Source organism: Pithys albifrons, chromosome 7 (assembly GCF_047495875.1).
Source record: "Pithys albifrons albifrons isolate INPA30051 chromosome 7, PitAlb_v1, whole genome shotgun sequence".
NCBI classification, from domain to species: domain Eukaryota; kingdom Metazoa; phylum Chordata; class Aves; order Passeriformes; family Thamnophilidae; genus Pithys; species Pithys albifrons.
The window spans coordinates 5,195,997-5,204,982 of record NC_092464.1 but is presented as its reverse complement, the minus strand read 5'-3'; positions in this window follow the sequence as shown (position 1 = coordinate 5,204,982).

The window sequence follows — 8,986 nt, the reverse complement described above, 5'->3', positions numbered from 1 at the left end:
AGGAGAGGGGAGGAGAAAGTTCATAAAAAATTGACAACTTTACAATTTGTTTTGATAAAATACAGGCATTGAAAAATGCAACTCAGAGCACTTTCAACCATCTCTAATTGCTGTCATTACAGAAGAAGCAGCTCTCCAGAGTGAGCAGAGGTGGGAGGTACAGCACAGAAAATCCTGCTCCATGCTACACCTTCCCTGGCAGGGTTTTCTCAGCAGGACCATGGAAGGTGAGATCTCATAATGACAGAGCAGTTTGGGTTGGAAGGGACCTTAAAGATCATTTTGTTCCAACCCCCTGCCATGGGCAGTGGCACCTTCCACTGTCCCAGGTTGCTCCAAGCCCCATCCAACCTGGCCTTGGACACTTTGGGGATGGGGCAGCCACAGCTTCACAGGGAAGTCTGTGCCAGGGTCTCACCACCCTCAAAGTGAAAAATTTCTTCCTAATACCTCATCTAAACCTGCCCTTTTCACTCCCCTTTTTCCTGTCACTCCAGGTCCTTGTCTCAAGTCCCTCTCCATCTCTCCTGTAACCCTTGTAGGCACTGGAAGGGGCCCTAAGTCTCCCTGGAGCCTTCTCTCCAGGTGAACCCCCTCAGCTCTCCCAGCCTCTCTCCAGAGCAGAGGGGCTCCAGCCCTTGGAGCATCTTTGTAGCTTCCTCAGGACTTGCTCCAACAGCTCCATGTCCTTCTTGTTTTGTGGTCCCAGCACTGCAGGTGGGGTCTCACAGGGACAGAGCAGAGGGGGAGAATCCACTCCCTCGACCTGCTGGTCAAGCTGCTTCTGATGCAGCTCAGGATGAGTTGTCTTGATGGAGGATGAGCTGCCTCTCTTTATTTGCAGAGGTTGCAAATGATCCCATTTCTGCTTCCCTAGTTCTCAGGAGGTATCTGCTCCAAGAGAGAAAAAGATATTAGGAAAAAGATCCCACTATTATGACTAATCAGTCATTCTGTTTCAGCACTTGTAACTGTCACCAGGATGGAGCCAATACCTATTTTGGTGGTGAGATCCCTAAAAATGGTGACAGCACACAAGCCCAGTGCCTGCCTGTGCCATCCAGCCTGTCAGCGAGCACATCAAATCCAGTATTTTAAAAACATCACAACCAAGTGTCACAGCTGACAACCTGGTTACCAAGAAGTTAAAAGAAGAACTGTATTTTCTGTAAAGTTGAAATTTAGAGTATCTAAAGCAACCAGAAAATCTGGTTCCCTTTTCTGCCTGTAGCTGACTCACCACAGGCAGATAAAAAACATTTATCCCCCATCTCCCCAAAATTTTCAGGACAGCCAAAGTGATGGGGAATCAAATGAGATGAGGCCACAGCCTTTACAGAAGAAATAAGAAAATATTTGTGGAATTGTTTTACCCCTTGGACAATGGGATATAGATAATTTCCTTCCTTTTCATCAGAGTGAAGGTGAGAAGTGTCTGTGCCCCAACAGCATCCAAGAAACTGAAAGGATTCAAGGAGAAACAGGATCTTGGAGAGATCAGAGCCATGTTTAACATCAGGCCATTTAACTGGAGTCTTTAAGTGCAGCCTGACCTTTTCCCTGGCACAGAGGGTATCACTGCAAAGGCTGGGAGATGCCCATCAAGGAATTTTTCTCCTTTTAATTTAAACTCTCCATATTGGCTGGGTTACATTAATCAAGTCACACCTTTGTTCTGCATCTCACAGGGAATAGGCATTTGCAGAGAATCAGATTTTTGCAGCAGAGGATGTCTTTGTTTTCCTAACAGAGATGCAGGTGTTACCTGCAGCAACATCCCCTCAGCTCCAGCACCCCCATGCCCCTGTGACAGGCCAAGCTGTGACCCAGAAAACCCAGGAATTGGGCCCAGGCAGAGATCCCAGCCTGGGATTTACCTTTTAAGGCAGTCTCCCCATCATGAATTAACCTTCAGATTAAACAAGCCATTCACCCCACAGTGCATCCTGTTCCCTGTGCAGCCAGGTGTTTCCTTCTCCCATACACCTCTGGAAACACCCAAGAGCATCTCTTGGCCCCATGTTGTGTCATTGGTGAACACTCATCTTCCCTTCTAGCAACAGTTTCCCTAATCAAATAGCAGCATGGATAAAATAAAAATGGCAGTGCATGCAAAGTTAAAATATTCTGACTGAATGAGGAGTGGTTTTGCTCCCCACAACTAATGAGGAGCAGGATTGCAAGGGGTTTAGAGTTTGCACTTGGAGAAGTCAAACAACCAACACTCAGGGAAATCTGTTCATTCTTCTAAAAGACAGGGCAAAGCGGAAAACAAACCCAGGAACAAACAGCATGTCCAAGGTAAGCTGGAGGGTTTGTAGCAGAGCTGGGGTTGATACCCTGGTTGGATGAAACCTCATCAGATGTCAGAGATGCAGAGCCCTCCTTCACCAGGAGAAGTGGCCATCCCACTCCTGGGGACAGTGAGCCAGGAGGTGAAAAAAGATACATGGGAATTGTAGAATCAAAGAACAACCCAGGTTGGAAGATTAAAAATCTGACAAATCTTTACAGCCAAGAGAGAGAGCAGGACATGTCCAGCGAGTGATTTGCATGGCCAGCCTTGGGTGTCTGTTTTAAGAGATGAAGGGTGACTCTTCTCTCCCTTGACCACAAGGCAAGCCTGGGCTGACTAACTTGGACCTGGGTATCCAACTTTCAGAGATGTAAATTAGGGCTGATGAAATTGCAAGTCTCACCTCAAATTTGCAGGAACATCAACTGTGAGGCAGAACATAGAAAAGGTATCAAAAAGCCCAAATTTTGTGCGAAGGGAGCCCAGATGAGATTATCCATCACCCTGTCCAGTCTCATCTTAAAATCCTTCAGTGATGGGGACTGTGCCACATCCCTGGGGAAGTTGTTTCCAAGATGGACTGTTCTCACTGTAAAAACTTTCTATCTTATGTCAAGCCAAAACCTTTTCTGGTGCAATTTGTACCCATTGCCTGTTGTTTTCCCCATGACTCCATGGGAAGAGAGAGCCTCCACACTCTGTATCCTATGGAGCGCTGGAATGCTGGGGTGAGATCCTGCCTCAGCCTTCTCATGTCCAGGCAGAAGGGACTCAACTCCTTCTGTCCTTCCTCTCAGGGCAGGTGCCTCCAGGTGACAAGGAGCAGGAAGCCAAAGAGATGATCTGCAAAGGGAGCTGGCAGGTTGGAAAAACACTTTTTTTTTCAGAGAACAAGAGCATGTTGGGCACATGAAATCAGATGATGTCCTCACTAAGAGGGGGGGGCAGCCCTGCAGGTGTGGCCCATTCCCTGGTAGGTGCAGGCCTCCTGGTCCAGCCTTGCCCCCGCCTCAATCTCGTGCTCTGGCTCAGGGCTCACACAGCTCAGCACACACGGCAGGGAAGCGGAATTGGCACAGGGAGAGGTGCCTTGTTATACACCTGCCAGCTTGGCACCACATTGCTTTCTTTTTTTTTTCCCTCCCCCTCCTGGAGACTCAACATTTGTCCACAATTCTCCTGATGAATTTGAGCCAAATCCCAGTTTAAAATGATGTTGCCTTAGAAAGAAAGAAGGTGGTTCCTCTTCCTCCTTTTGGAGGAAAAAAGGGTTTATCACACGGTGTAAGGATGTAATTTAGAACTCATCTACTCCAGAAATGCTGATTTCCCTCTTTATTTTTCCATGGGCTGATTATATTCAAAGCTGTGGTGATGATTTTGCTTGAGATGGTCTTTTAAAAACCCTCTACGGTGCCTTTAAAAGCCAGCGCTGCACAGCTGCACCATCTCGTGGTGTGACAGAGCCCTGCACGGGCCGAGCCTTTAAAACCCTCCTCATGTTCCTGAACTTGGATCATGGATGCAGCAGAACCAAGTGCACCCACTGCCAGAACATGCCACAGCTTGGCCCACCACAGTTCAGAGCCACCAAGTCCCTCCAGACCTACCCCACTCCTGTCCTTCCTGCCCGCTCATCCTCCTCTCGGGGGTGCAAGAGTCCAACCATTTTCCAATCACATTCCAAGTATTTGCCTGATCCCTCCAGTTATTTCAAGATCCAAAAGATTAGAGATCAGGCCAGTGGGTGATTATTCACCTGAACCTACCCTGAGTTACCAGGATGTGTTATAGAGGATTCTGAGGAGATCAAGGCTCTGCTCACTGCTTGGAGAAAATACTGAGAGGAATATTAAGGGTCAGAGCTACAGCCCCGTGATGCAGAGCCAAGGGCAAGACCTGTATGTGCTCAGTCTCAGCCTTACTCCTACACAGCATCTGGTCCCACTCAGCTTTAAGTATGTCCCAACCTAAATGATTCTGCAATTCTGTGATTAAATGGGCTCAGGTCTTGACAAAAATCTTCATCTCTTTTTTAAAATGCTTTTGCTTGTGAAAGAGCAAAATGACCCAAGACACCAGATTTTATGGTTGAATATTTCAGATGCATTAAAAAAACCGAGATAAATATTACATGAATCTGTGGTTCTCAGCCTGACAGAGTAGTAACCAGGATTTTAGGCAGAGATTAGAAAAAAATCCTAAAAGCATTTACAAAATTATTTTTCTGTTAAAAACACACATGAAAACATCAGTTTTGTATTTCTGTGGGTTTGTCTTTCAGCACATGCTTAATTTACACCCAACTTCTACAGCAGGGTCTTTCCATGCTACTACTGTCTGCACACCCACCTTGGAGACATGTCCCAGATGAAAAGCTGCCTCCTGTGGGCACCTTGAACCAACCCAACTCCAGCAGGAGGAGCTCCCCCAGTTCCTCCTCACCCCTTATGAGATGAATGTTGTCCACAGACTGGTTGACCCAAAAACCAGTGCCAGGTCACCTGGTCACCATCACCACGGATGGATCAGCATTTACAACAGGCACTGCCCAGGTTCCAGAGGAAGGCAGTGATGTGCCTCCTGTCCAGTCTCAGACCCCATTTATCCCTACAAACCCAGGATAGGCAGGTGAGGAACAAACCAACTGCCTCAGGAGTGCTCTGAGCACCTAAGAGGTGCTGCATACAGGAACTGACAGGGGTTGTGCAGGCAACCCCACCACTCACCATCAGTGTTCTCCCACTTCCTTATCCCCTCCCAGAATCCAGGATCTTGCTCCCTTTTTTTCAGCTCCAGCTTACGTGCAGGCTGCAGTGGCTTTGGAAGCAGCAAGATGGCTTCATTCAAACCTCAGCAGGTTAACGAAAAAGAACAGGAACTGAACCCACCTGCCAAATACGCTGCTAGAGGAAGGAGCCCTTGATGCTCAGCAATCAAGGCTTTCATCTTTATTAAAGCCCAGCAAGTCCAAAGTGTTGTGAGAGGAATGGAGTGAGAACTCTCTGGCCTGATTCTCTGAAGTATTTGCTTCCCCCTCCCAGTATTTCCCCTATGGAGAATGGCATGTGGGTGCAGAGGGGGATTCCTGGGAGCAGAACTCAACTATATCATCAGACATGAAGAGGATGAAAAAAATAACACAGATAGTTTATTGTCAAACTGAATCAAAGCATGGAAATAAAAATAAATCACATGGTTACACTGTAAAGAAACTTGGTTTTCATCACAAAAGCTCATTAAAATCAGACAAAAGAAAACAACCCATTGTCGAGCCAGCAACTCCTCTGAGCCTTGGAGTGCAACATTTATTGAAACACTGGGAATTCTGAGGCAGTGACATCGCGTTTGTACGGACAAAACGATCAACCCTCATTATCTGGGAGAACAGAGGATGTGCGAGGGGGTGATGTGTTTCTGGCTCAGCGGTGACTCCTCTGTCCTCCTTCAAGCAGCAGCAGCCTTGTCCTAGCTGGAGTCCAGCCCGAGCCCAGGGCCAAGGCTGACGGGTGCCAGCTGCGCTGCCTGGCTTTGTCCAGCACTTTCCAGCACTTTCCATCCTGAGCAAGTGTGTTTACATCACTAAACCAAAGGGCTGTTGCAAAATTAAGTGATTTCGGGTGCGCAGAAAAGAGCTGTGGCAGCTACGACGGGTCCACCGAGATCCAGGGGACAGGGACACAGCCACGGCCTCCCAGATCCAGCTGGCTGCTGATTCAAGTGATGACCAAACCTAACCTTCTAATGTTGCTGCCTGGGAAGGTGTGGAATTGCAGATACAGAGACCTGTCCTGCAGAGTCAAACCCATCTCTGTGTGTCCTGTTCATCAGGAATGCCCATTAAGTGGGATTGGGCAATTATGGACAACCCGCTCCTCAGCACAGCTCCTTCCAAACAAAACACTTCTGGAAACACCCCAAGTTTGAGTTTGCCAACCTGTCCAAACCAATATGTTACCCACAGATCATTTATTCATCAGTAGCTCCAGTAGAACCAGAGGAGTCCAGGAGAGCTTTGCCTGGTCTCCTGCCAGCATAGCCGGGCTGGGAGGAAGTCTGGATGGCAAAGGCCACTTGCCAGGAAAACTGCTGGAAAATGCAGGATCCCCTGGAGCTGCAGCCCACCTGGAAGAGCCCTATCCCATCCTGCAGGGAACTTGAGAGTGGTTGGATTTCCTTCTGAGTCAAAACACAATAAAATGGGGGAAAAACATTGGAAGGTATGTAAGTATGTAGACTAGCCTGTGTTTGGTGTTGCAGACACTTTGTTTCAATCAGGCAGGACAGAACAAGAGGATCTTTCTCACTGCTATAAATGAGCTGTTTTAGGAATTTTGAAACACTTGGTTTAGTGAGTGAAAAAAAAAAAAAGAAAGGCATCTTTATCCTAAGTAGCAGCTAAGGAGATTGGTAAAACTAAAGAAAACCACAAAAACAAAAAAAACAACCAAACAAAAACAACCTAAAAAAAATTTAAAAAAATCAACCCCCTGACCCACCACTACAAAGTAAAGGCAGTCTAGTAATTCAAACTGATCACAGAACTAACTAAAAAAATATTTTTAATTGCAACTAATGTGCTATCTTGAGCCAGCTGCTTATTCCAACAGGCCTGAGGTTTTTTGCTCATGAAGCATCAATAATATGTGCCTTTTCCTAGAAAGGAAGGCTCTGCCTAAGTCTTACTGTGTCAGATAAAAAGTCCCAAAATAGATTTTTCAACCAAATAAAGTGTCTTATTCAGATATTCATGTGGATATGGCAGTGATGTTAAGAACAGCTATTCAAGTAGCTGAAGTAAGCCCTTCAAAAGAAGTTACACAGCTTTGAGACTTGAACAAATTATTGTATGATGTCATCCAAGAGATCTAAATAGCTGGAACATCTGCAAGAGTCGCCACCAATTTATTTAGCAGAGTTCATCAGTAGTTCATCAGCTCTGTTTGCACAAGCAGGTGCCAGGGCAGTCACTGAGTCCTGCACAAGACTTAAAAAGAGGAGAGGGGGAAGAGGGTTGGACAGAGATGGATGATTTTACAATTTAACATGGATGTGCATTAGCAGGAATAAAATCCCTGACAAATTAGGGCAGTGCCTATTACTGAAGAAGTGCAGAAACTCGTTTTTTTCCCAGAGAAGTATTACATGCACAAGTAACTATATTGTTAAAATTTTTTATTTGTGACAGTAAAGAAACCATTCAATACCTGATTGACAACACTTCTCTCTCCTGCAAACACTCATATGGTATCTGTAGTGTTTCTCAAGTATTGCTGGATTGTTCATTGCATCAAAGTGTAAACAGCTCCATCATAAGGAAAAAAAAAGGAAAAAAGAAAGAAAGAAACATTTCCATTGCTTACTCCTTCTTTAAGGAGCTCCCAACAGATTTTTAACAAGAAATAAGAGAGTCAGCTGGGATTTTACAATACCATGTGAAACAGAAAACTGACAGCTGGTTTTGCATAGTTACCCAGAGATTTTGAAGCAATTGCCCCACGCCAGTCTCACCTGCCCCCCTTGCCCCACAAAGGCAAAAACATCACAGCACCTTGGAAATCAGAGGCACAAACTTGTTTTTGTTTTACAAATAGGGCTGTGCGGTACTGTGGTTTATTAGGTTAAAAACAATCTGTAAAACACAGGATTATGTCTCCAAAACTTAGATAGCTACTTTTTTTTTTTTACACTGAAGTTTCAAAAGCTGCAACATCAGCACACACCAGTGTCATTTAGATACTTTATTATTGTCCCCAACCAGTCTAATCAAAATCATGCTGTAAGAAAGTGATTTGCGTACACTGACAACCAAATGCCTCCAGGTGTTGAGTTTCCTCCATGTAGAACTTCGCTGTTTAATAAAGATCAAAGGGCAAAACAAAGAGACAAATTATCCTTCCAAAGCTACTGAAATGAACACAGCAATATTGTACATTTGCTACCATCTCCCACTCCAAGCCTGCCACGCTCCTGGGGGTTAACAAGGACTCTGTGCACAGCCCTGGTTCACAAATGCCAATTTAATCGTTAACACCTCAGCTGAATTTAAAGATCTAAGGCATTCTGCCTTACAGCTTAATTCAAAAATACCTATACAGGCAAAAAACCGTTTTTAACCCAACATAAAAAGGACAACAGAACTTCCAGGCCAGGCAGCATCTCTTTAACTCAACAGAATGACCAACTGGAAAAGACTTTTTAATGCTTCTGTAATGTTCAGAAATAAAACTGAAACCCAGGGTTTATAACAGCCCTGGTGACCTGCATGCACTAACTGCACTTCAAAATATGCAAGAGATTTAGGAAACAAGTATTTTTTTTCCTATCTTAATTTTTAAACTCTTGTATTTAAAATACAATCAAATACCCGTATTGCAAATTTTACAAACATTCCATTCATTATCTGACTTTATGGACAGAACTCTATTGCTTTGTTACAATCTAGAAACTAAATATGGAGCGTATGTATATCCACACAAACTCAACACTTGAAATTTCAAGTACAATGATAGTGTCAAAAATAACCAACTAGGACAGTTTGATCCCTTTGGCCAGATCTGAATATGTGGGGAGTCCAAAGCTGATTGCAGAGTACTCTGAGTGGGTTAAGAAAACCAATAAAATGACTCCCAACTTATAGAAAATACTCTCAACACTAGCAGAGGTCAAATCTCTGGCTAAGTTTTTTGT